This window comes from Artibeus jamaicensis, unplaced genomic scaffold (assembly GCF_021234435.1).
Source record: "Artibeus jamaicensis isolate MK-2021 breed Jamaican fruit bat unplaced genomic scaffold, CSHL_Jam_final contig_419, whole genome shotgun sequence".
Lineage (NCBI taxonomy): Eukaryota > Metazoa > Chordata > Mammalia > Chiroptera > Phyllostomidae > Artibeus > Artibeus jamaicensis.
Genome location: NW_026521824.1, coordinates 3636091 through 3662765, shown reverse-complemented (window position 1 = coordinate 3662765; position 26675 = coordinate 3636091). Strand labels below are relative to the sequence as shown.

At 42.2% G+C, this 26675-nt stretch overlaps 1 protein-coding gene across 3 annotated transcripts in view; it reads left to right on the top strand.

Moving 5' to 3' along the window:
- Nucleotides 1-26675, top strand: part of SPECC1 (sperm antigen with calponin homology and coiled-coil domains 1) — a 258571-nt gene that overhangs the window by 209505 nt on the left and 22391 nt on the right. The window lies entirely within an intron of this gene.

The following is a 26675-nucleotide window of genomic DNA, read 5'->3' as shown; positions in this document are numbered from 1 at the left end:
TAGATTAGTGGCTGCCAGGGGCTGAGGGAGGGAGGCTAGTGAATGATGGGGTCCAGGCTTTCATTTGGGGTAATAAAAATGTTCTGGAATTAGTTTTGGCTGCACAACCTTGTGAATGTGCTAAAATGTACTGAGTTGTTCATTTTAAAAGGGTGAATTTATGTTAGTGAAAAGTTATTTCTTTTCTGTTATTTCTTTAAAAGGCAGAGCATAGAGGATGTGGAAATTGCTGTTGCTTTGTATAATAAAGAACTGAAGTCAGACAAAGTCAAAGAGAGATACAAAGGTATACTATGCTGGTTTTTATTTGGTAGGTGGGATTCACTGGTATTTACCTTATTATGATGATTCAGAATCCAAATATATTCTTTGCATCAAATGTTATATTATGGCATGTAATTTGGGGGCAAAAGTCTGAGGGAAAAGGTTATAAAAGTATATTGCAGTCAATAATTAAACCAGATCCTTTCTGAGAAAAATTTTAAAGTGGAAGAACAGCACATAAAGAGTTACAGTATAAAGAAGGGGCTTGGGAGCCTGGGGGTCAGGCCCCATTCACACCTCTCTGGGGCCACTTCAGAGCCATGTGACAATTAAGTCAATTTTTAAATCCACATCTTCTTAATTAAAATATAAACATACAAGACTGATATAATTTTTTTCAGGAAAAGTGGCATTTTTTAGTAGTATACCTAAAATGTCATTATCCTGAATGGCACATGGTATAACTCACAACTTTTCATTTTGACCGGCCACATCTTATTTTTTAAAAACAGTGAAAGCAAACATTTTATGTTATCAAAACTTTGCCATTTGCAATAACTGAATGTCATCAAAACTTTTGCCATTTGTAACAGGTCTGATCCTGTTACGCTAGATTTAAGTCTCAACTCAGATCAGTCTAGCACCACACCTTTTTATCAAGTTTTATTGGAATACAGTCATACCCAATCACTTACTTTTTGCCTGTAGCTGCTTTTATACTGCGACTGCGGGGTTGTGTAAAAAAATCTGAGCTAGAAAACCAAAATTATTTTCTACCTGGCTCTTCACAGAAGAAGTTGGCTAACTCCTCCCTTAGATAAAAATGCACCCAAGTTATCTCCTGTTATTAAAACTACCTTTGGTCCTTGCATCTCAGATAGGAAGAAACAGGTGTTCAGATAGCAAGAGATTTGTACTTGAAAATTTATCTGCATCTGCTCAGTTTCTGAATTCGCTACAGTTCAGCTGGCAGGGAGTAGCTGTGCTGTCATAAAGGCACAAATAAGATATCTTTGAACCTGTTTTTAACCAGTTAGCTACAAGCTACATGTTCTTCTCTGTTAGAGGAAAAAAGCACTTTTTGTATTGTCCAAAACAAATCTTTTTTTGCATCTGGAAAGAACACCCATGGTGCTGACAAGTCTGTTTTTTTGTCTCTGAATTCCCACAGACAAATACTAGCATAGGCTTGTCCAGTAGTAGGCTGCCTATGTGCATTGGGCCATTCGAGACTCTAGTTGTTTTCTTTTCTTTTCTCTTTTATTTGCTTTTCCTTTCTCTTTCCTTTCTCTCTCTCTCTCTTTCTTTCTTTCTCTCTCTCTCTCTTTCTCTCTCTCTCTCTTTCTTTCTTTCTTTCTTTCTTTCTTTCTTTCTTTCTTTCTTTCTTTCTTTCTTTCTTTCTTTCTTTCTTTCTTGTGAGTCTATTGAGGGCTACATGCACAATTCAGAGAATGTAAATGGCTTTGATTTATTCATTGTCATCAAAGTGGTTCTTTCCCTGACCTCATTATAAAGACAGCATCTCAATAGCAAATGAATCTCAGTATTGGCCTCTACTCTGCTGAGGCCCCTTTCCACCCATTGTCGGTTTCTGTACCTGTTGGGTTGGCCAAAGAGTCCATTTAGGTTTTTTTCTGTAAAATAAGAGACACATTTTTTACCAATAACTTTATTGATTTGGATGTTTTGAGTATGTTGGTTAGCTCCCATATGGTATTACATTGATTGTTCTCAATTAATGGCTCGATTTGATAACTATTAACTTCAACTGGTCTACCCTACTGTGAAGCATCATCCAGTGCAAAATCTCCAGCACAAAACTTCGCAAACCACTTTTGACACATTTGATTAGTCACAGTGCCTTCTCCATACACAACACAAAATTTTTTTGAGTTTCAGTTGCACTTTTATCTTTCTTGAAATAATACATCATAATACACAGAAAAGTTGCATATTTTCTTCCATCTTCAATATTAAAATGGCTACACAAAAATTCACCAATTTTGATGTTTTTCTTCAAAAGCATGCTGATGTTATAGCTGTCATAATACAATCTAGCAAAATTGTTTCTACTGAAGTTAAAGACAACTAAGCACTACTAAAGCCATTATATGGAAACAAACAAAACTTTTTGGCCAACCACACAGTGATTTGTGCAGACAATTTAAATGGCACCAGCTGTTGTCTTATATTATGAATAGAATTTAGGTGGGAAATAGGGAAGAAAAGCTATATTTCCCCCATTGTGGTAGATATGCAGTTCACTCTTGCAACCCATACTTCCATGGCTCTTCCATGGCTTCTGGCTCTGTCTCCAGAACCAGCGTGCTTAGGTGCTCCCTTTCCCAGTCTCGGTTTTATGTGTATATATGAAACTGTGAGTAATATGGAACCATAAATGACCCCCAATAGCCACAGCAATTTTTAGAAAGAAGAACAAAGTAGGAGAGATCACAGTGCCTGATATCAAACTATATTACAAGGCCACTGTAATCAAAACAGTCTGGTACTGGCATAAGAACAGACACATAGACCAATGGGCCAGAATAGAGAACCCAGGAAAAGACCCAAGTCTCTATGGTCAACTAATATTCACCAAAGGGGGCAGAAACATAAAATGGAGTAAAAATACCCCATTTTTTATGGGAGTACCATCAATAAATGGTATTGGGAGAGCTGGATGGCTACATGCAAAAAAAAATAAAACTCAATCATCAACTTACCCCATACATAAAAATAAACTGAAGGTAAAAACTTGATAAAACTTGATAAAAAACTTAAGTATACATCATGACACAATAAAAGTCCTAGAGGAGAACATAGGCAGGAAAATCTCAGATACTCCACACGGCAGTATTTTCACTGGTATGTTCCCTAGAGCAAGGGGCATAAAGGAAAGAATAAATAAATGGGATCTCATCAAAATAAAAAGCTTCTGCATGGCTAAAGAAAACAGCATTAAAATGAAAAGAGAAACAACCATATGGGAAAACATATTTGCCAGTGATACCTCAGAAAAGGGTTTGATCTCCAAAATATATAAAGAACTCACATGACTCCACTCCAAGAAGACAACCCAATTAAAAAATGGGCAAAGGACATGAACAGACATTTCTCCAAGGAGGACGTACAAAGGGCCCAGAAACATATGAAAAGATTCTCAACTTTACTAGCCATCAGAGAGATGCAAATTAAAACCACAGTGAGATACCACCTCGCAGCAGTCAGAATGTCCATCATAAACGAATCAACAAACAACAAGTGCTGGCAAGGATGTGAAGGAAAGTGAACCCTAGTGCACTGTTGGTGGGAATGCAGACTGGGGCAGCTACTGTGGAAAACAGTATAGAATTTCCTCAGAAAACTAAAGATGGAACTGCCTTATGACCCAGTAATTCCATGGCTTGGATTTGCTGGGTCAAATCCTGAAACACCTATCCAAAAGAACCTAGAACAATCCAAAAGAATATTGTACCCCAATGTTCACAGAAGCACAATTTACAATGGCCCAGTGCTGGAAGCAACCTAAGTGCCCATCAGTAAATGAGTGGTTCAAAAAACTATGGTACATTTACACAGTGGAATTCTACACAGCAGAAAGAAAGAAGGAGCTGCTACTCTTTGTGACAGCATGGATGGATCTGAAGAGCATTATGCTAGTGAAATAAGCCAGGTGGTGAAAGACAAATACCATATGATCTCACCTACAAGTGCAATGTAATCAGCAAAACAAACAAGCAAGCAAAATATAACCAGAGACAGTGAAATTAAGAACAAACTGACAGTAACCAGAGAGGAGGTGGGAAGGGATAAGGAGGGAAAAGGAGGAAGGGTTTTCAGAAACGTATAAAGGACACATAAGTGGGGTAAGATCGAGGGTGGGAGGTGGGGATGGTTGGGGTGGGGGGGTGGGAGGAAAATGGAGACAACTAACTGTACTCGAACAATAAAGAAATTAATAAAATGAAACTGTGAGTAGAAAAAAAATGCCAAGTTAACAAAATGCCAAATTAAAGTGTGTACAAATACCCATGAGTTTGTTTACATAGCAGATGGGCTGAGACCGCTCCCTCTTCATGTACTGTATGTGGCTGATCAGGAAGCAGTGGAACAGTCCCAGTCACTAGTGATTTATCTCAGACTACTGAGCTTGGCCCAACAGCCCCTCCCCAGTAGTCTGGGAACTAGAACTGAGAGAAAGATGATTCCGGAATACAGAGCGCCCATGCTGTTGCCAGGCCCTTGATGGCTGTCTGCACAAAGGCTGTTTTCAGGGTTGGCTCTTGACTGGCGTCTGCTAACTTGGATTTCAAGAGGGTTCCCACCATTCCCAGAATTGATAAGAGAGACTTACTCTGCCTTTTCTTAAATTTTATTTTAGAGGTGAGGGGAGGGAGAAAGACAGAGAGAAACGTTGATGTGAGAAACATCATTCAGTTCCCTCTTACATGCCCTGGCTGGGGGTGGAGCCTGCAACCCAGCCATGTGCCCTGACCAAGTATGGAACTGGCGACCCTCTGGTTTGCAGGATGATGCCCAGCCAACTGAGCCACACTGGCAGGAGCCTACTGTGCCTTAAGAGGTGGTACAAATACAGTGGTTTATGTGGAACACTTGCTTTCCTTCTGGGAGCCTGGAGTTTTGGTACCTGCTAGGCATGTGTCACTAATTCAATCCCAAACCCTTATGAAATATCTCTATCTACCATAGGTGTCAGGGATTTCACCAGCCTCTATCTGTGTGCTAGTGCACAGCTGTCGGACCAGATTATCCCTTTACTCTTACATTTTTGCTTCTCTTTTTTTTGATCCTCTGTGTCCTGGGTCCTATTCTTTTCTTTACATTTTTGTTTTGGTTTCTTCAGTATCTTCTGAGAAAGGGATCATGGAAGGTAAATTTTTTTACTTTGCAGCTTTATTTTATCCTAGCACTTGATGGATTTGTTGGATAAAAAAATTTGAGGTCATGAAGTATTTCCCTTTTAAATTTGTAGTAGGCATTGCCCTGTTACCTTGTAGTTTCCAGTGTTGCAGGGAGAACAAAATAGTTATGTCATGTTTTTCATCTTTAGAAGCTCATCAGAGCTGCTGGTTGCAATGTTCTCAAATTTCAGGGTGGTGTGCCTTGCTGGATGCCCACTGCACCTCTTCATGATGTAATTTTCTTAAATAATTTCTTTGGTAATGTTCGTTCCTCTGTTTTCTTTCTCTGGTACTCCTACCCTGGTTCCCTAATTATATCTTTTTGGACTTTTTCCCATCCCTTTGTAGTTTTGTTTTCTGAGTTATTTCCTTAACTTAATCTTCTAAAATCTATTAAGATACTTCATTTCTGCTATAATTTTTTGTATCCTTTCTATTTTTTAATGTAATTGTTGTAAAATGCACATAACAAAGTTTACCATCTTAACCATTTTTATATGCAGTTCACTAGTTTTAAGCACAATACACTCATATTGTTGTGTAACCATCTCTAGAACTCTTTTGTCTCACAGAACTGACACTCTACACCCATGAAGCAACAGCTCCTTACTCCCCTGCCCACCAGCCCCTGGAAGCCATCCTACTTTCTGTCTCTGAGTCTGGCTGCTTTAGGGACCTCATAGAAGTGGCATCAAACAGTGTTTGTCCCTTTGTTGCTGAGCAGAATGTCAAGGTTCACCCATGTTGTACCACATGTCAGAATCTTTTTTTAAAGTTGATTAATGTCCTTTTGTATGTTTCTGCTATCACATTTTTAACTTCTAGGGATTCTCTTGGACCCTGGACTTTTATAGCATTCTGATGGTTTTTCATGGATGCAACATCAGTTCGCCTTGCTGAGAGTCATAGCTTGTGTTTATACCCAGATCTTCTACCTGCCGTGGCTCTTTGCTGCAGGTGCCTTTGTTCCCTTGGTGTCTCCTGCCACTGGCAGTGTGTTGGAGACTTCCTCAGAAGACTGGTGCATGCGGAGCTCTGGCGGCAGCTCCCTGCGGTGGGATGCTGGCGCCTGTCCCCATCCAGGAAAAACTCCTAATGTCTCTCTTCAAGGCTTTCCCCTTGGACTGGCCGGATTCTCTCGAGGAGGACCTCCTAGGACCTGCCCATGGGCGTCAGCCTGGCAACCAGGACTTGGGGAGCAAAGCAGAGAAGAAACTGGTGCAGGAGGGACTGTCAACTGCTTGGGCCCCAGTATCACCCCTGATGTGTGTTTTCAGGCCCCCACTCATGGCTCACCTTGAAGTGCTCTGGTACCTAAAATAAGCTTGCTTCTGTTTTGTGTTTACAGACAATTTGTTTTTAAACCCAGAAATAGATAAGTGCAACTTAACATTAAGTGCGAATTAAAATGGGCCCCCTGTCTGGGGACCCCATTTTACACCCCCAGGCTTCAGGTAAGGGGCAGGGCCAGCCTCTGTCTGTGCAAAGCAGAGGGGGCACCCGCAGCCCAGTCCTGCTCTTGTTACCCACCTCCTACCCACTTCCTGGAGCACCTCCTACCTCCAGTTTCTTGAGCTTTTGGGAGGTTGTGTGGTAAAATCAGATAGGGTCTCTGCTCTTCCCCACTGCCAACTTGAGATTTAGTTTTCTTTGGTCTCTTTTGTTAGTTTTTTCTGGACCAGCTGCTTTTTGGCTGCTAGAATTTTATTCACTCTTTCCCTATCAATTAATGCTTTTGGGGGGGGGGGGCGGAAATCTTTCAATGGTTTTGGTTGAGCTTAAAAGCGGGAATGGAAGTACATATGTTCAATCCACCATCTTTACCTTAAAGTCTCAGAGCTCATTATACCTTAAAAATATTAATCTTCATCTGTCACTAGGATCTGGACCATCTTTTCTGAGTATTTAAACCTTTTCTTCTTTTGCAGTTTGTCTTTATTTTACTAGATGGTATTGTAACTTTTTTCCTGAATGGATGGTCATTTATTTTAGCATCATTATTTAACAGTCTTTGTTTAACCACTTGATAGATCCTGGCATAAATTGGAATTTAGTAGGTGTCTGGACTTTCTAGACCTTTCCACGGATCTGTTAGTTTGCTCCTTTGCCAGACTGCTACTATGCAGAGAAATGAGAAAGTGGCCAGTGGGCATCTACCAGTGCACTGGGCCGCAGGACGGGGCCATAAATGTTTGCTGTCATCGTTATTGATATTTGTTATAATTTTCACATCTCAACATTTTTCATTATTTGATTATATTTGCAGATTTTCTAGAGTTTTCAGGCTATACTATAGCAAATAACTTCTTTTCTTTCCAATACTCATGCTTCACGTACCTTTTATATTGCATTCATGAAAGGCCAGAAAATGTTGAATGCTATTGATAATGGATAGTTTCCCATTCATAGTAATATCTAGTCTTTACATGTAATTTTAGTATTGTTTCCTGATACTCTGTCAACTAAAGGAAACTTTGGTTTTGAGTTTAATAAGAGTTTTTTAATCCAAAAATAGGAAAGAGTTGTATCAAACTCCTTTGTCATTTGTTGAGCAACCATAAAGTGAACAACCTTAAGCCATTTATGTAATGGATATATATATATATATATATATATATATATATATATATATATGCATTACATTATATATTAATTTCCTAATTGGGGGAAACATCCTTACATTCTTAAGGATAAAATTCTAACTTGGCCATAGTATATGCATATACTATAGTATATTATACCTGGGAGGAAATCTCATCTTCTGGTAATTTTTTGAAACAAAGTATATTGTTTTTATACTTTATTAATAATAAAGGGGCATTTGGCTTTTTGCTTGGTTTAGGTACAGATGAAATTAATAACACCTGATTTTTTTGTTATGATGTTAGCAAGCACAAAAAAACGTATCATGTTCTGTCCAAGGAGCTCAGTTGGTTACAGCATTGTCCTGATATACCAAGGTTGGATGCTGGTCAGGGTATGTACAAGAATCAACCAGTAAATGCATAAATACGTGGAACAACAAATCAATGTTTCTTTGTGTATGTGTGTGTGTATGTGTGTCTTTTTCTCCCTCTCCCCCTCACTCTTCCTTCTTCTTTCTGTCTCTAAAAATATATATATCAATAGAAAACCCTATGACATGTACGTGGTCAAAAAATACAGTAAGTATCTTGCTGCCTTCTCCAGCAGGTTTGTGACAGAGTGAATTCCTGGCCAGAAGGAACATGTTATGCTCTGGGGCACAGGACAGACCTATACCAAACTCTGATGTGGCTTCCAACAAACAAAAACCTGTTTTTCTGGAATTTTGTTGAGTAGAAGTTGGGAAGCCTCTCATTTAGAATTTTCAATTTTCCTATTCTCTAGAAGCAAAGGCTTAAATTTTCCTTGGGACTGGGTGCTCTTTTCTGTGGGCCTTGCTAGGACCTATAGTTACACAAATGTAAAGAGGGTCCCCTCACTTGTTCGTTGACCTTGCTGGAGCCCAGACTGGCCCTTTAGGGTGGGGCCCGTCTATCCACTGAAATTTGAGTGAGGTGCATTGAAGTGTCTTCCTTTGATTGTGATTGTTATCAAAGTATTTGATTTCTAAGAGTTTTTGCTTTAGATAGTTCAAAAATAAACTTAAGGTTTGAAGCTCATATTTTCTCTGTAGATTTTACCTTTTTTCAGTTAAACCTTTTGACATAAAAGTTTGCATGTTATGATACTAACTTTGCTGTCCCCATTTCTGTTCAGCTTTTATTTATCTTTATACTTTATGTACAGTCTTCCCTGAGTTGCCTGCATTAGATGTATTTCTTATAGTTGAGCTTCATGCATGATCTGAAAGTTCCTCTAATGGGGAAATTTAGCCGTCCACATTTCTGGTAGCTTATTTGTGTATATTGGGTCTTACTTCAGCTACCTTATTTTATATTTTTAGTAAACTTTTCTAACTGGTTTTCTTTTTCCTGATTCCCAGTCACCTAACAGCACACATGGTGAGGCGTGTGGGTGAAAAGGTAGGAAGAGCTGAGACATTCTGCCTGAGAATCTGAGTAGCATAATGGGGTAGTCAGTTCTCACCAAATTGAAGTAAATAGTCCTTTTTCATCTAATCAAAAGTTTTTAAATGTAGAGCTAAAGACACCAGTTGGAGTCATGAGAAATGGTTCAGCAAGCTCCGTGAAGGCCTGAAGTCAGAGGCAGAGTCAGCTCAGCTGCTCTGGCCCAGCTGCTCTGGCCTCCGGCACAGGCCACACACACACAGGCTGCTCACCAGGGGAGCACAGTCCAGAGCTATCATCGTGCCTGGGAGAAAGAGGGACTTGGAAGACCTTGTAACAAACCTGGAGCCTTGTGAGCCGGAGTAGATGGGCCAGAAAGCAACCTGGAAGGGATAGTGTGGTGAGAAAGCTCTGGCAGGAGAGGAGGAACGGGTGCTGCATATCTCGTGCTGTCAGATTCCCATGAGGCTATGATGCTTCTGCCAGACTGTATTGAACTGGGGTCCACAGGACAAAACCACAACAGCACAGCCACACAGAACCACAGGACAGTGATTTAAAGGAATACCTGGAAACTTCTCATTCAGATGGGGCAAAATTACTTTGCAGTTTTCTAAGGAGGGCAGGATATTCTCCAAAGTTTAAATACAGGGAGGGTTCATCATAATCCAGTGAAATCCACAGAGCTAATTTCATCAGTGTTTGTGGGGACATAGAATGAGATCTTTCCCATATTTTCAGCTGTTCTTGGGGTCCTTGATCTCTTTTTTTATCATAATAAAATATACATAACATAAAATTTACCGTTTTAATAGTAGTACTAAGTTCTGTGGCATTAAGTACATTCACATTGTCGTGGTGCCCTATGTGACAGTGTGGATGGACCTGGAGAGCATTTCACTAAGTGAAATAAGCCAGTCAGAGAAAGACAAATACCATGTGATTTCACTCACATGTGGAATCTAATGAGCAAACTGAACTAACAGGCAAAATAGAGACAGACTCAGGTGGAGAGAGGGCAGGCTGACAGCTTGGGTTGGGGGTGGAGGGATTGAGCAAAAAGGATAAAACACTCATAGGCAACAGCGGGTGATTGCAGGGTGGGGATATTAGAAGGATAAATTTTAATGCGAAAAAATATAATAAAAAAAGAAATGATTATGTATGGAACCTAGTCTTCCAACTAAAGTTTCTGTTGTCTTCAGAACTTTTTCACCTTCTCAAGCTGACACTCTGTCCCCATTCCCCTCCCCCAGCCTGAGGCAATCTCTCTTCTATTCTCCGTGTCTGAATTTACTGATTCCAGGGACCTCATGTGGACTTGTGCAGTGTCTGGCCTTCTAGCACTGGGTTGTTTGACTTAGTACAGTGTCTTCAAGGTTCATCTGTGTGGCAGCCTGTATCATTCATTCTGCTTTTCTGTCTGTTTGCCTTTGTCCCAGGAGAACTCAGCAGGGACCCTGAAGTCTCCTAGAGCTACAGCTCTGGAGACCATACCCCACCATGGCTTTAAAACCTTTAACAGCCCTGGCTGGTATGGTTCAGTGGTTGAATGCTGACCTACAAATCATAGGGTCGCCAGTTCGATTCCCAATCAGGGCACATGCCTGAGTTGCGGGTCGGGTCCCCAGTAGTGGGACACGAGAGGCAACCACACACTGATGTTTCTTCCTCTCTTTCTCCCTTCTCCTCTCCAAAAGTAAATAAAGTCTTAAAAAAGAAACAAACCTTTAACAGCTCTGTGGGCTGAATTAGACCCATATTTGTGTAGGAGGATTCACCTAACATGGATACTTAGCAGGGTTTTTTGTCCCTTTTCTCAGAGGTATAAAATGTAGTCCCCCCATATCCCCAATCCCAGGCACACTGGGGAGACAGAAGCCAACTTCAGGGCTCAACTCAGCAGCCTTGGGAGCCTAGGGAGTCGCTTCCTGATGAATTCCAACGAAAGGGAGAAAACAAGGGGGCAAAATCTGGCAGGCTCTTAGAGGGAGAACTAGACTCCAGTTACAGGCTCTTGACGTGAGTGAGTGGAGTCTTCTGCCTCTAAAGGATTGTTTAAAGGAAACATCTGCATCCAGATGTTGCCAGTGCACACATTTTTTCATAGGTATAGAAATGCTAGATGTACTGCCAGCTTCGGGAAGTAAAGCAGGATTTTCAAAATGAAACCTGTGAGAATATTTTCCCCATCTGGGCTGAGGGTGATTTAAGGAGCCTTTGTCCTCCCTCCTCCCTGTTCATCATTGGTCCCGGCGGGGGCCCCTGTTGATCAGATGTGCCAGCTGCTGGTACTGCAGCAGGGCGCCGTCAGCACCAGAAACTATTATCTTGCCATCATTTAGAAAGACGAGGCTTGATGTTCACTGCCATCCCCTCTCCATCCCTCAGGACAGCATGGGAGTCTGTTTAAACAATTACAGTCCCAAGTGAACCTACAGAGTATTTTTTCTGTTCTCTTATTTATGAAATATTCATCTGGGGAAAAGAAGTAGTCTAGCCACAAGAAGTGATTTCAGAGGCTAAATCCAGTCTTTCTGGGAGGTAGGAGGTGAAGATGGCTAGTATAAATTAAACTTGGTCTTGGAACTAAATTCTTCAGAAGAAATTATTCAGTTATTAAGTGTTATGTTCTTAGTAAGCACATCCAAAAAATATGGAAGTACCTTGTCCCTTAAAAAATTTTTCCCCGCACTAAAAATATTCTATTTGAAGCATCATAGTATGGGAAAAAATCATGTAGTTCTCTGAAACTTTGTGGATTCTCTTAAGAATGCATAGGTAAGTAAGTAGTCATTTATGTTGTGGGGCAAGGAGCATTTAAGATGAAAAGTGGAAGAACCTCTTTAAGGGCAATTTTGTAGAATCCAGCATAGTTCAGCCCACGTGTGTGCTGAGTAAATACAAAAGGTTGGACACACCCTAAACACTGTTTATCTGTTCTACAATGAGCCATACACAGCCATTAGAAAAGAACAAAGCAGCTAATGGTGATGAAAAGGGGGCTAGTATTTACCGACTGACTATTTACCACATAACAGGCCTTGCTCTAAGCACTCTGTGTGTTATTTGTGCATGTACCATAATCTGACTACAATCCTGTTAGGTATCTATTCCGGACCCATTGTAATGATGAGGAAACTAAGGCATAAAGAGGTTAAGTAAATGACCACAGCAGTACAAGTAGTAAGTAATCAGTTAAAATGTAATGCTTGTCTGGTTTCCTAATCCAATCTCTTAGTCTCTGCACTGTAACTCTCTATGTGTTGTGAAAGACCTATATCATTAGCTATTAGTAAGTGGGGGGAGGGGCTGTGTAGTGCAAAACTGTGCATAACATGCTACCATTTGCATAAGAAGAGGGGAAATGTATAGACATGTTTGTGGAAGTACAGAGCTGTGCTGTCCCACAGAACTTCCTGTGAAGAGGGAGATGCTCTAGGTCTGCACTCTCCAAAAGGGTGGCTGGTGACTGTGGGATCAGACAATGTATGATAAATATGTATGGAAGATTGCAAAAGAAGCTGGTAAAAGGTCATTTAATCTTGTGGTTTTCAAACTCTAATTTAAAAAAAGCTCTACAGAAACTTTAGTTGGAAGAACTAGGTTCATACCTAATGATTTCTCTTTCTTTATTGTATTTTTTCTGTTACCATTTGTCCTCCTTATAACCCCCACCACGATCACCACACTGTTGTCCATGTCCATGAGTCCTTTTTCCTTTTTGCTTGATCTTTCTACTCCCTCTCCCAAGCCCCAGAGCTGCCAGCCTGCTCTCTATGAATCTGTCTCTTATTTTGCATGTTAGTTCAGTTTTCTCATTAGATTCCACATATGAGTGAAATTATCTGGTGTTTGTCTTTCTCTGACTGGCTTATTTCATTTAGCATAATGTTTTCTAGGTCCATACACGCTGTTGCAAAGGGTAAAATTTTCTTTTTATTGCCAAGTAGTATTCTATTGTGTAAGTGTCCCATAGTGATTTTATCCACTCATGGACACTTGGGCTGCTTCCATATCTTGGTGATTATAAAATAATGCTATATGAATGTAGGGGTGCTTATGTTCTTTTGAATTAGTGTTTTGTATTTCTTCAGCTATATTCCCAAAAGTGGAACTGCTGGGTGATAAGGAAATTTCATTTTTAATTTTTTGAGTTATCTTCATACTGCTTTCCACAGTGGCTGCACCAGCCAGCATTCTCACCAAAAGTCCAAAAGGATTCTCTTTCTCCACATCCTCACCAGCACTTGTTGTCATGTCCGGTCATTTCAAAACCACTAATACAATTCAACCACTTCATTTGAAATGAGGGAAAAAAATCCAGAAAAGTTGAGTCATTTGCCTATAGTCTTAGTCACACAGCTGCTTTAGTGACAGAGAAACATCCAGGACTAGGAGCTAGTCACAATTTGGGTTGGATTTTTCCTCCTTACAGTGATTTACATGTTAGCTTTCTAAGGCTTTATTCAATCAGGTTATCAGCTTTTTTAAAAGAAGACAAAAAATAGACTTTTGTTTACGGTGTTTTCAGAACCACACCATATCTGAGATGCACTCTCTCTCTGCAGCCCAAACCACATCACGCCTCCACAGTCCAGACTCAGAGTCGGTCTTGCTTTGCCTGCTCCACTGTGTAGTGAGTCATACAAGCCAAGGACCAGGCTTCCTGTTTGTCCTCCCCTCAGCACAGTGCACAGAGAGGACCTTGATGAACATTTGCGGGCTCTATAAAGAGCCATGGGTTGAGCTCTACTTTCAGCCTGGAGAGTTGACTCAATACTGCAAATGATTCATAAAATGGTTTCTTTACCATTGCCTAGGGTGACTGGTGCTATAGATAAACACTCAACTAGCTAGGGGAAGGGTGGGTTTTAGGGGTGCTAACATAATCTGGAAAGTGGGTGATGGGGTAATTCTAGGATGAGTGGAACCAGCATATCTGCAAATTACCATTACCTTTTTTAGAAAAAGTAAGCTAAGATAATGAGTGAAATTAATTAAAATGAGGTAATCAACTCAAGGGAAAGGCAGTAGAGGAAAGGAGAGGGAGGGAATTGTAGAAGAGTGCTTCTCCAGGAATCTAGAGCATGGCCTGGATCTGGGGGTGGAACCTGGCAGAGAATCTAGGGAGCTGAGCCGAGGACAGAGGAGCCTGCTCACGGAGCTGCAGTGAAGGCCCGAGTTCCCCTGCTCCATGCACCATGTGTCATCTTCACTCCGCGTCTCAGGCTGTGCTAACCCACAGAAGGGCACCGGCATGGATGTGGGCCCATCTGGGTGGTTCAGAAGGTACTGGGCAACAGCACAGTTGCAGTGAAATTAGACCAGGCATCACCAGGCCTAGGACAGAGGCCCTCGGGGAGGAAATGTTGTGGATGGGGGCTCTATAACATTATATGAAAAAGGAGAAGCAGGAAAGATGTAGCTCCAAACACTCTTCTGATGTCAGTATCCTTTTGAGTCTGTCTCCAGGGAGAGGTTGTGCCATATCTGCCTGTGTGTTTCTGGAGACAGAGCAGCCCTCTCTCATTGGAAAGCTGTCATCTGTGGAGGGTATTCCTGCTCTATTCCTCTTTGTACCTTACCACTCTGGACCTCGTTGTGTATGCAGAGCAAAAGGTGGCCTTCAGGCCCACTCTTTCTCAAGTCTCAAATCCTCAGTTCTTTTCAACAGAGGTAAAAAGAAGGAAGAATCAGTTTGTGTGTGTGTGTGTGTGTGTGTGTGTGTGTGTGTGTGTGTGTGTGTGTGTGTGTGTGTTTTAATCCTAGAATGCACACCTTATTACATGATTTTTTTTTTAACATGAGCTTTAAAGAAAGTAGGGAGGAGGATTTATTTGCCTTCCCAGGCCTTCATTTTCCTCAGGTGTAACTCCGGCTCCTTGCCTTGCAGCCTATAGCCATCTGCTTGGCCACACTGGCCTGGTCTTGAAGCAATGCATGCAAGAGGCTTGCCGTGCTGGAACTGCTCCTCCAAAAAACTGCTGATTTGGGCATTCTTTTTCCTTTCATCATATTTCTTCTGAATTTACTTCTATTTTTTGTTTGTTTGTTTAAAATCTCTTCCTCTTCAGGAGTCAACTTGGTCCTCTTCTTGCGGCCCAGGGGATGTGCACAGTGGGATTCGTACCACTGTCGGTGGTGCAGTGTGCTGTCAGTGAGTACCATGCTGTTCTTTACAAGGGTCTTAGTGCAGACCAGTACATTGTTAGATGCTTTGTAGACAACATCAACAATCCTTGTTTTATGCATACAGCACTCTGAGCCCCAGGAGAAGTTGCCCACATCCAGCCTGAAGGCTCAGTACTTCTTGCTACCTCCTCACACATGAACTGTGTGCACGCACTGGGGGCCAATCTTAGTGTTGGCAGAAGAGCTCCTCTGCTCATGTTTTGCTTCTTGTGGTAGGGCTTTCTCTTGCTGTGCTTGTGCCAGTTGTCCCGAGAGATACCCATTGGCTTGGCGCCGGCTGGAAAGAGATGGAAGAATCGTTTTTTAAAAGTAAGTTATTCCAAATAAATTTCTAAATTTAGTTAAATTCCAATTAAAATCCCAAGAGGAGTTCTTTCTTTTTGAACTTCAAGTAATTTAAAATTCACATGGAAGAACAAACAAGAATGGCCAAGAAAGTTTTGAGAAAGAATAATAATAAAGGTGAGTTTGCCCTAGTGACTGTGAATATGCTATGAAACCAGAGTAGAAAGTCTCCTACCTCATCGCCCACTCACCCACCTCAGGTTTTCCAGGATGGACAACACAAACAGTGCATTAGACCTGAACATGCTTCCTGTATTTAAGAGTGTTAAAGGTATTTCATTAACTAGATTGAGTAGGGCCATGTTTTTAAAAATCTTAATAGATAAGCAGAAGTTTTCAGACTTGATGAAATAAATGATTAAAGCAGTAATATAAATAAGATCCTAAGAGGAAAGGAATTTTGAGGCAACTCCACAGTTATTTGCTTGAGGATGTAAAAGAAGTAAAGTGGATCTCTTCATGTGTCTCTGGATATTCTGTATGTCCTCTTTAGAGAAGTGTCTGTTCAAGTCCTTTTCCCATTTTTTAATTGGGTTCGATGTCTTCCTAGAGTAGAGTCGTGTAAGTTCTTTGTATATTTTGGAGATTAAACCTTTGTCTGAGGTATCATTGGCAAATATGTTTTCCCATACAGTTGGTTGTCTTTTTAATTTAATACTGTTTTCTTTAGCCATGCAGAAGCTTTTTATTTTGATGAGATCCCATTTGTTTATTCTTTCCTTTATATTCCTTGCTCTAGGGGACATATCCGTAAAAATGTTGCTGCGTGGAATATCTGAGATTTTCTTGCCAATGTTCTCCTCTAGGACTTTAATGGTGTCATGGCTTATATTTAAGTCTTTTATCCACCTTGAATTTATTTTGGTGTATGGTGTAAGTTGGTGCTCAAGTTTCATTTTTTTTGCACGTAGCAATATCGTTAGCTATCAGAGAGATGCAAATTAAAACCACAATGAGATACCACTTTACACCAGTCAGGATGGCTATAATAGACAAAGCAACAAACAACAAATGTTGGAGAGGGTGTGGGGAAAAGGGGACCTTAGTTCACTGTTGATGGGATTGCAGACTGGTACAACCATTATGGAAAACAGTATGGAATTTTCTCAGAAAAATAAAAATCGACCTGCCTTTTGACCCAGCAATTCCACTGTTAGGATTATACCCCAAGAATCCTAAAACATCAATTTCAAAGAACCTATGCACCACAATGTTCATAGCAGCACAATTTACAATAGCCAAGAGTTGGAAGCAACCTAGGTGCCCATCAGTAAACGAATGGATCAAAAAATTGTGGTACATATACACAATGGAATTCTATGCAGCAGAGAGAAAGAAGGAGCTACTACCTTTTGCAACAACATGGATGGAACTGGAAAGCATTATGCTGAGTGAAATAGGCCAGGCATTAAAGGACAAATACCATATGATCTCACCGTTGACAGGAAGCTAAAGAATAAAACAAACAAGCAAACAGAATAAAAACAAAGACACTGAAATAGAGAACAAGTGGGCAGCGACCAGAGGGAGAGGGAAGGGAACTTAAGGGGAAAAGGGGGGAGGGTTTTTGAGGAACAAGTATGAAAGACACAGAGATGAGGACTGGGGGGGGGGGGGAATGGGAGGGAGGGGGGAGACCTGGCGGGGGGGGGGGGGAGAAATAGATTAAAAAAAAAAGTACTTGAAAAGTAACTAAATAAAATTTAATATTAAAAAAAAGAAAAAAAAAGAAGTAAAGTGGAAGTGAAGTAGCTTGCCTCAGAAGTTAACTGTAGCTGTGTATCAAACTATAGCCCTGTCTGTTTTGTTCACATGCCTGCAGTTGAGGCCTGACTCCTTCTCGCTTCTCCACCATGTCCAGAGCCTCACATGGCTAGAAGCTGGACCAGTCGGTCTGGCCAGTCTCTTTTCAGAAAGCCTCTGCCCTTGGCTAGCATGGACTCCCACACACGTCAGGAGCCTCAAGTTTCCCAGAGAGTGGGTTTCAGGAGCTCTGGGAAGATACTTAAAGTTTCCCAGGACTTAGCCTTGGGAAACCCAAGTTACTACCTCTACCTTCATGCAAATTATTACAGCCAGCTCAGATTCAAGAGGAGACTTAGATTCTACCTCTCAGCTGGAAGATTTCAGAGAATCTCTAGCTATCTTTAATCTATCACACAAGGAAAAAAATGTTAAGAGTTCTTGCCTGACCTCCTAGCACATTCTTTTTTTTCTCATTGGTTTTAGAGAGAGAGGAAAGGAGGGAGAGAAACACCAGTGGAAGAAAGAAGCATAATCTCGTTGCCTCCCATAGGCTCCCAGACCAGGGATCACACACGACTGCACCGAGTCTAGGGATCAGACTCGTAACCTAGGCATGTGGTGCCCTGACCATGAATCAAACCTGCAACCTTTCAGTTACAGGATGACACTCCAGCCAACTGAGCCACGCTGGGGAGGGCTCTAGTGCCTTCTTAATTGCAATTTTTTCCCTCATCTATAACCAAGTCTTCACTCTTCTTCCTCAGAAATTTTTTGGGGAAAAAATATCCAAGAAGGCATTACTCCAGGATCTAGTCCAAAATAAAAACATACAATTATTAAGGTTCTTATTTACTCATTATAGAAAAATATGTGATGTCATTAATATTTTTAGTAGTGTATTATTTTTCCTAATGGTAAAAGTAATACATGGTCATTGTGGAAAAATTGGAAAATATACCCAAAAAGAAGATGAAGAGGAAATAAGTGAAGTGTCATCTCACATAACTGGGTCCTTGTTTCTGGCCTACTGAAGTCTTTTTCTGTTCTGAGTCTGTCCATTGTCATTCTTCATCCCACCCAGATTGCCTCCACTTAGTTGGTGATAATGTGGAAAAGAACAGGACCAACCTTCTAGGTTGATATTTATCCAATATCAAGTGAAAAGTATCAAGTAAGTAGAACATATACATATAGCAAACTCATCAGCAACCAGAACATCAGTTTTTCCATGAGCTTCATAAGATTTACAGATTGGAAAACTGAGTTACAGATATTTTTTAAATGGAAATTACACCCCCAAAAGGTTTACATAGTTTAATTAGTAGACAAGTAAGATGTTTTTAGTTCTCCATTCTGACCAGTGATGCTACAATAAACATTCTTTTTTTAGATATACTTTTTTAAAATTTACAGATTTGAGAGAGAGAAACATTGACTTATTCCATTTATGCATTCATTGGTTGATTATTTTTATTTTTATTATTTATGTGTTTATTTTTAAGGTTTTAAATTTTATTTATTTATCTTTAGAGGGGAAGGTAAGAAGAGAGGGAGAGAAACATCAGTGTGTGGTTGCCTCTCATGTGCCCCCTGCTAGGAACTGGCCTGCAACCCAGGCATGTGCCCCGACTGGCAGTCGAACCACGATCCTTTGGTTTGCAGGCCCTGGCTCAATCCACTGAGCCACACCAGTGAGGGCCATTGGTTGATTCTTGTATGTTCCCTGACTGGGGATTGAAACCTCAGCTTTGGCATATGGGGATGATGCTCCAACCAACTGAGCCACTTGGCCAGGACCAAGTAAACATTCTTATAGGTATGTCTTTGGGCAGATATATGATCGTTTCCTCTAGTCAGGATACCCAGATGTGAAATTGTTTGGTCAAATTGTGTTTTCATTTAAAAAAAAATGCACCAACTTGTCTTCCTAAAAGCTTATACAAATTTATGTTTCCACCAGCCAATATAAGAATAGGTATTTCCCCACATTTTCATTAACTCTCTGAATTAACAATCTTTTAAATTTTTGCCAAACTGTTGAGCTTTTGTTTTGTTTTGTTTCTGGTGAGACCGAACACCTTTTTATGTTTCCAGCTACTTGTATTTCCACTGCAGGGCAGCACTGGTTCATTCCCTGGGCAGCTTTCACTTGAGTTGTTCCTTTTCTTATTGGTTGTAGAAATACATTCCGGGTATTAGTAATTTGCCATATATACGTATATATTACTTTAAATTTTTTTTGTCATACAGAAATTTAGCTTTATGTGGTTGATTTTCTCAATCCTTTTGTAATGATTTTTGCATTTTATGCCTGAGATGGTTTTATTTTCTCAAGATTTTAAACCTATTTATTTATATTTTCTTCTGATCATGTTTAACTTCAGTTTTTAAATTTATCCATCTGGAAGTTATCTCTAAATAACTGGTAGCACAGGAGTAATCTTTGACAGAAGGGAAGCCTACAAGGTGGTCCCCCTGATCACCAGCTCTCTGCTTGGGAACAGTATGTGTATCACAGTACAGGGACCTGGAGTTTAGTCTGAGCCCAGCTGTCCACTGAGCAGAGGAGGTATGACCACAGTGGCAGGCTGTGGGACGGGGTGTCAGGAAGGAGGAAGCAGTGCGGGGCGGGGGCCATGGTCCACAGGTGGGTCTCTGCAAGTCCATGGTTAAAGGTTTGCTGGCTGTATGTGGGGCTGCACTGTTCAAAGTTTACCAGATAGTCTGAAATCAGGTTGCAGATACTGAAATTGGGTAGTGCAGATGGTTGCCCTGGGCACGGAATGAGCACTGAATTTATGTCCAGAGAAGGGAGTGTAGACAGCATTAGCTAAGATTCTAAGTGAACACGTTTATATGTGCATGTGCTCTGTATTTTTTCTCACCGTATCAAAGTAAGTTTGGTCCTTCCAGGATTCTCCCTGCACATGCTGAACCTTAATGAAGAATGAGCTGATTTTATCCTCTTTGATCTTTAAATTGTTATATTACCCCCAAATAAAAAACTGGGTCTGTTTCCACAGCAGTGACTATAAAGAGCTATCAAGAAAAGCCCCAGAGGTCCTGGGAGTGAGCATGTTTAGGTCACACTGTGTCCATGACAGCTACTTCCCAGGGAGTGAATGGACTACATTTTCTAAGTAGTCTCCTGCCTTCTTCCCAGAAGCTTTGCTTCTTTCTTTTTAACTTTTAAAAAAACTTTTGCGTTCAAGTGCACACAAAGTCTACCTGTTCATAGAAATCTGATGGAGTAACCCAGCAAGCCTCAGAGGAATGGAAGAGGTGGTGGGAACCAGGTCAGACTGTTGCAGAGTCCAGCAGAGGCCTTTGCGCCGTGCAGCACAGGATGCAATTCAGTGTGCACCCTGCAGCTCTCTCCCCAGCGCTTAACACCTACATCACCAGATGTAGGTGTTTCTAGCCAACAAAGGCAAATGAAATGGACCTTCTAGAAGCAAACATTTTGGGTGGTTGGGTTTTGCTTTGCTCTGTCCCACAGTCTTAGTTAAGAGTGCTGCCTCTGCATTCACCCCTTAGAGCTTTATTTGTCTCCAGTCTCAACCTTTCCAAGAGAATATTCTTAGATACTCACTAGAATTGGGGCTTTTAGCTTCCCGTGGACTCTCTAAGGTATTCGCTTGTGTTAAATGACTTCTTCACCAAGGAGGACAAAATTCTTTCTTACAAAATTTTCTTCTAAGTGTTCCTAGAGACTTAACCTAGTTTGGAGATGCCTGGAATGTTATCTTTTTTTTATTTCTAAGACTTTCTTCCCCCAGAATGTTCTCTCGCTCAGAAATATCTCTGAAGTATTTATATCCTAGAGAAAGTTAAAGTTCAGTGAATAACCACCATCCCCCTCGGGAAAATAATCAGCAAGTTTCTTTTCACTGTCCCTCTGCTTTTTCTTCCAAGGAAATCTTGTACGTGAATTCCATAACGTTCTCACTCTTTTTAACAGCTACAGTTCAGTCCCTTGACATGATCAGGGTCTATCAGTCTGTCTGTCTGTGTCTCCTTTTCTGCTTTCTCCCCACCCTTCCCCCTCTCTTTCCTTTCTTCCTTCGTCCCTCCTTCTTTCTTTCTCCCCTTCTCCCTGTTTCTTTCCTTCAACATGCAAGTGTGCTGCTCAGTGAAATTTCAAAGAGTGAATAGACCCCTACTGTCAGTGCCCGGGTCTAGAAACACAGTATTGTCAGCACCTGGAATCCTCCTCCTGCTCCCTTCTTGGTGTGAACCTCCAGTCCAGGATAACAATGATCCTGGTCAGTTTTATTCAGGGAAATAATTGAGGACATGTCCTGTAGAATGCTTTGTTGGCCATATTTCACTTTCCTCTAAGTTATTCCTTTGATGAACTCCTAAGATTCAGTTGAACGATAAGTAGGAAAAGGAGGATACGTATAACACCCTTGGAGGGTTGTGTTTCTCTCCTTCGTTTTTGTCCTGAGTCAGAGGCTGTAACTATGAACGTGGAAGGACTGTTGCCCACCAACTCAGTGAGATGACCCCACACATGAGCATGTGAGCACCATTCTGCCATGGTTCCTTCTACCTCTGGTCATTGTGCTATTGTTACTGGACAGGGGCTGGGCTGGGAGTGGGTCTGCTGTAGCGTGTGGGTTCTTAACTTCGTGTAGGAAAGACTTCACAGCACGAGTCCAGGTGACTATGAGGAAACAGTTATTAAAGCTGGGGACAGTGAAACAAAGAAGGGCTTAGCATAGAAGAAGCAACAGGGGAGCCCAGACAGGGCTGGCTGAGCTCCCTGGGAAGCTGGAGAAAAGGGGGCCTTGGGGACAGGTTCAGGGGATCAGCTTGGGACAAGCCACTAGTGCCCATTGCCTTAGAGTTTAGGAGATACGTGCCTGTAAACAAAGAAGTCTGGGGGTTTAAGGGGAGCAGGTGCTGGAGAAGAAGGGAAAGGGAATGGCATGGCGCTGGCCGCTCCCCAGAAGGAGCACACACACTGACTCCCTTGTCTTGAGGCTTTATCCCCTTGCATGCAGGAATCGTAGGGGAGGTCTCAGGGGACAGTTTCAGTAGAACATTCATCATTTCTCCAGGTGTGTCCTTTTAGGGTCCTGGTCTCCACTGATGGGTCAGTGACTGGGCAGGCAGTCTTCAGTCATGGCAGCTGGTCCTGGCATTGCCCACCTGGTTTTGCTGATTTTCTGGGCCTGGAGCTTAAACACAACTGAGGCCTAGATGTTATCTCCAGGGAGGAGAGGCCTGGGGAGGGGAGGTTACCCTTGGGCTGAGGTCCTTGTTTTCTCAGTTTTGCCCCTTCCAGACCCTGGGGACCTTGCACTCTGATGATGTCCGCACTTGGTCGTGAATTGCTCAGCCATTATGTTCAGCTGTCATCTCAGTTTCCCTAGTCCACTGGCCAAGGAATTTCTGGGTCTTCTTCCAATCCTGTCTCAGTAGGACTGGATCATAGCCCACATCACTGGTACCCACACACCCCACCTGGATGCTTTTCCATTCCAGGGAAACCAGCCTCCCAGCATGTGGGTGGACAGCACTGGGCTGCTGCCCACACCCTTGAACTGCCATATGGCCCTGTCTACAGGACCTTCTGGGAAAATTGCTGGACCTGATGAAGCCCAGGTTTCTTTAATACTTGCAGCCCCCTCCCTTGCTCAGTGAGGCTGTCTTCTGCCATTCTTGGCTCCCCATATCTTCCCTGGATCTGCTACTGATATGAGACGAAGATCTGATAAAGTAGGAAGCAACTAATCCCCTTTCTGGCTCGTGCGAAAAACACAAGCAATGTAAAACTGCTGCCTCCCCAGCTCCTCATTTGCTCCAGTCCACCTCCCAGCTCCTGGACGGAGCCTAGTGAGCAGTAACAAACCACCTTTACCATGATAGCAGCAAAAGCAACCACCGAGGCATGTACAGTGCTTTACGAGTTGGTCTTCATCATCTTATGTGAGGTATCATAAATATACACACATTTCAGTTGTTCAGCCAGCTGTGTTGCATTGGGAATTACTGATACTCCCATGTTCAAATAGGATTATGGACATTTTCAAATGGCACCCAGGGAACTAGAATTGGGATTGTTTCACTCAGAAGTAAGAAGGGTAAATTTTTTATTTGATAGCAATATTTATTTGGTAAATATTTTATTTGATTTCTTGGAATAACTATATTATTACAAATTATAGCTGGCTGCCTTCCATCTCTGCCAGTGTCCAAACAATTCAAAGTAACCTGAATGCAGGTTCCATGGAAGAGAGGTATTTCCTGCCCTAGATGTTAGATTTGATGACTGGGGTAGCTTGGGGGTGTCTCTTTGTTCTTACGCAGCTTTGCTTGGTCTCGCTCCAGATGTGAGTCTGCATTGCAGTGTGTCCCTCCCAGTGTGCTGCGCTGTCTGCGCTCTTCTGAGCCCTCCTCTGCTTGTAGGTCATTTTGATTGATCTTTTCAACCCTGGCTTTCATCTCACCAGATTTTATATCTCAGAATAATTTCAGCCTATTACTCATTTATACTTACAGATCAAAAACTGTTCTTAAGTAGCAGTTAACTAAAATACTGGACTCTCTTTGGGGTCCTTTTGGCCTCTGAAAATCCTTCTGAAAATTGTGCAGATAAAAAAAATGTTTTGTATCCTATATAGTACAAGAGGTACATGTATAAAGTGTTTTCAATTTTAGAAAAAGAAAGATTTATCAAGCACTGTAAGCTTTAAGTGTAAATCTGTGAAGGAATGAAGGCAAGGGGGAAGAGGAAGAGAGAAAAGAAAGAAGGAAGGAAGGAAACTTTTCAAGTCTGACAGTACTGGACCTTGATCCTAACTCTCATACTACCAGTTTCTTTTTGTTTCAGCTTTCTCACCCACAAACTAGGTACAACGCCACTTCTATGTGCAGTTGTTCTGAGAATTAAATGAGAAAACGCACAATATCAAAGGCACAGCATTGATGCTCAACAAATGTCACTTCCTATACTACCAGCACCATTTAAGGGAGAGTTACTTAAGGGACCTTGATCTTGACCCTGGAGCATTTGGCTTTCTCTCTAAAGTGTAGCCTTTCTCTTGGGCGTGGCATTACCTGTGCCTGAGTTGCCTTTCAGAAGAATGCTGTCTGGTTGGGGCCGGGCCTGTCTATGCAGGTGCCCAGTGGTCACCATGAATGGTAACCAGAAATAAAGTCTGGCTCTCCTTCCCAAAAATCATGGCACCACAGGTCTGGATGGGTTTGGTCTCAAGAGCAGTGGTGCCAATTGCCTCAGGCAGCCTGGCCTGCTTCCCGCACCCCCAACCCAGACTCTGCTGTCCACAGCGTCTGGTTCCAGTGCTCGGGACTGCAAGCGAACTGGGCATGTTGTAGCCCCTACCTGATACTTCCTCTTCTTTGTTAAACATAGAAACCTCTTCAGAAACTAGAAAATCAAAGTGTTACCCATTTCTAAAGTAGCCTCTAGGCCTCATCAAAGAGCTGTTGGACCAAAAGAGACTTTTGAAGCCCAAATTCCAGATGATCAGCGTATCAGGAAGCCCAGCTCTTACACATTCACTCTGAAACTGAGCCAGGCCCCTTCCAACGAGGTCATTCTCAAATTTTTATGTAACACAGATGCTTAGCAACTCTTAAAATTTGGTTGTGCTTGAGTCATGAAAACTGTATGAAGAGATGTTGTTATAGTTGTGTGTCTCTCCCTGCCAGGTAGCCTTCCCTGGGTAAATGTGGTTGCAGCAGATTAGAGAATAGGGCACATTACTGGAAGCAGGTGCTTTGGGAAGGTTCTGGGTCCATAGGATCATCTTGAACCCGGGTGAAAGTGAGAAGAGGTTTAATAGAAAAGACCCTAAGGCCCATGGAGCCTGGCTTCTTGGCATGTTCGTTTTTCAGGTGAACAGTTTGTGCGACGTGCAGCACCACCCCCTCTGGGCTCAGTTTCTTTACCATAAACTGAAGTTTTTGACTTACTTCATCTTTCTGGGCCATAATAGCTCAAACTGATGCTTACAGAGTCTAGATAAAAAGCTCATATAAGATTAGAGGCCATTTGCTTCTAAACCCCTCAGAAAACCTCACAGGAAACACATTATATCACATTTCTTAGTTCACATTTGCATCTGCAGTTTACACACACACTTAGGGAATTCTGTAACACCTCCTCTCCACCCCCTTGCAGCTGAACCGTATGCCCTGCTCCTCTTCACGCTTCCCCCTGTGGCTTCTGGTACAGATACCTCCCCCTCTTTTCAGGGCGGTGAGGATTACACCAAGGAGTGTTGCATGTGGCTTGGGCACAAGGAGGGAGAAGCAGTCACTGTGCACTCCTCCAGAAAGGACAGGCTGTTCACCACCTCTCTGCACCTTGGCTGGCTTTGCCAGCTTCCTGCTTCCCAGAGTGGGGTGTCTGGAGGAGGAGGAAGGCCTCACTGCCTCCCAGTGCCCAGTGGCTGTAGAGAGAGCACAGAAGGAGCCCCATACTTTCCCATGTCCTCTGACCAGACCAGAGGGGCTCTGACTCAGCCTTAAGTGGGTGCCACTTCTGCAGGCCCCACCCAGACCTCCCCAGACGGTGTCAGTGCATTTATGCAGCCACGATGGCACCCTGCCTGAGCATTAAAGAGTTAGTGGGCTTTGGAACCAACATTTCATTTGGGATGAGCTCTGTGAAGCAGAGAAGAAACTCCTACTGGAATAAGCCTAGTCAGGGAGGAAGAAGCAGGAGGGGCAGGTGTGTGGATGTGAGAGCGGGAAGTACACTTAGACCCGCTAGGAGCCCCAGGCACTGGAAGGAACCACCGTCTCCATGGGCTGCCATATAAAGTTGGATGTGGTTTTCTTCCTCATGGTTTACCAAGTAGCTTCCAGTGTTCCTGCCTGTCCCAGAGGGGCAGCTCCTCTCCCCCAGTGACCCTCATGACCCCAGTATTAGGGGTGCCAGCAGGGTTTCCTCCTTCACACTGTGGACAGAAGAGGGAGGTCAAGGGGCAAGCCATGAGAATGGCCCCGTAGGTCTTCATGACCATTTTGTTTTGTCTTGGTCCAGCTATAGTTGATCAGAGTTATACCAGATGATGATGGTAGTTATGATGATAGTGATGATGAGTCTTCATTGGTCAAATAAGGCTGGGAAATGCTAGACAGAACTTATCAGGTGAGTTAATTTGAGAATAAGGTTCCCAGAGCCCTTAATATACCAGACAGAAATTCCGTAGTGTTTCGAGGTCTAAAGCCT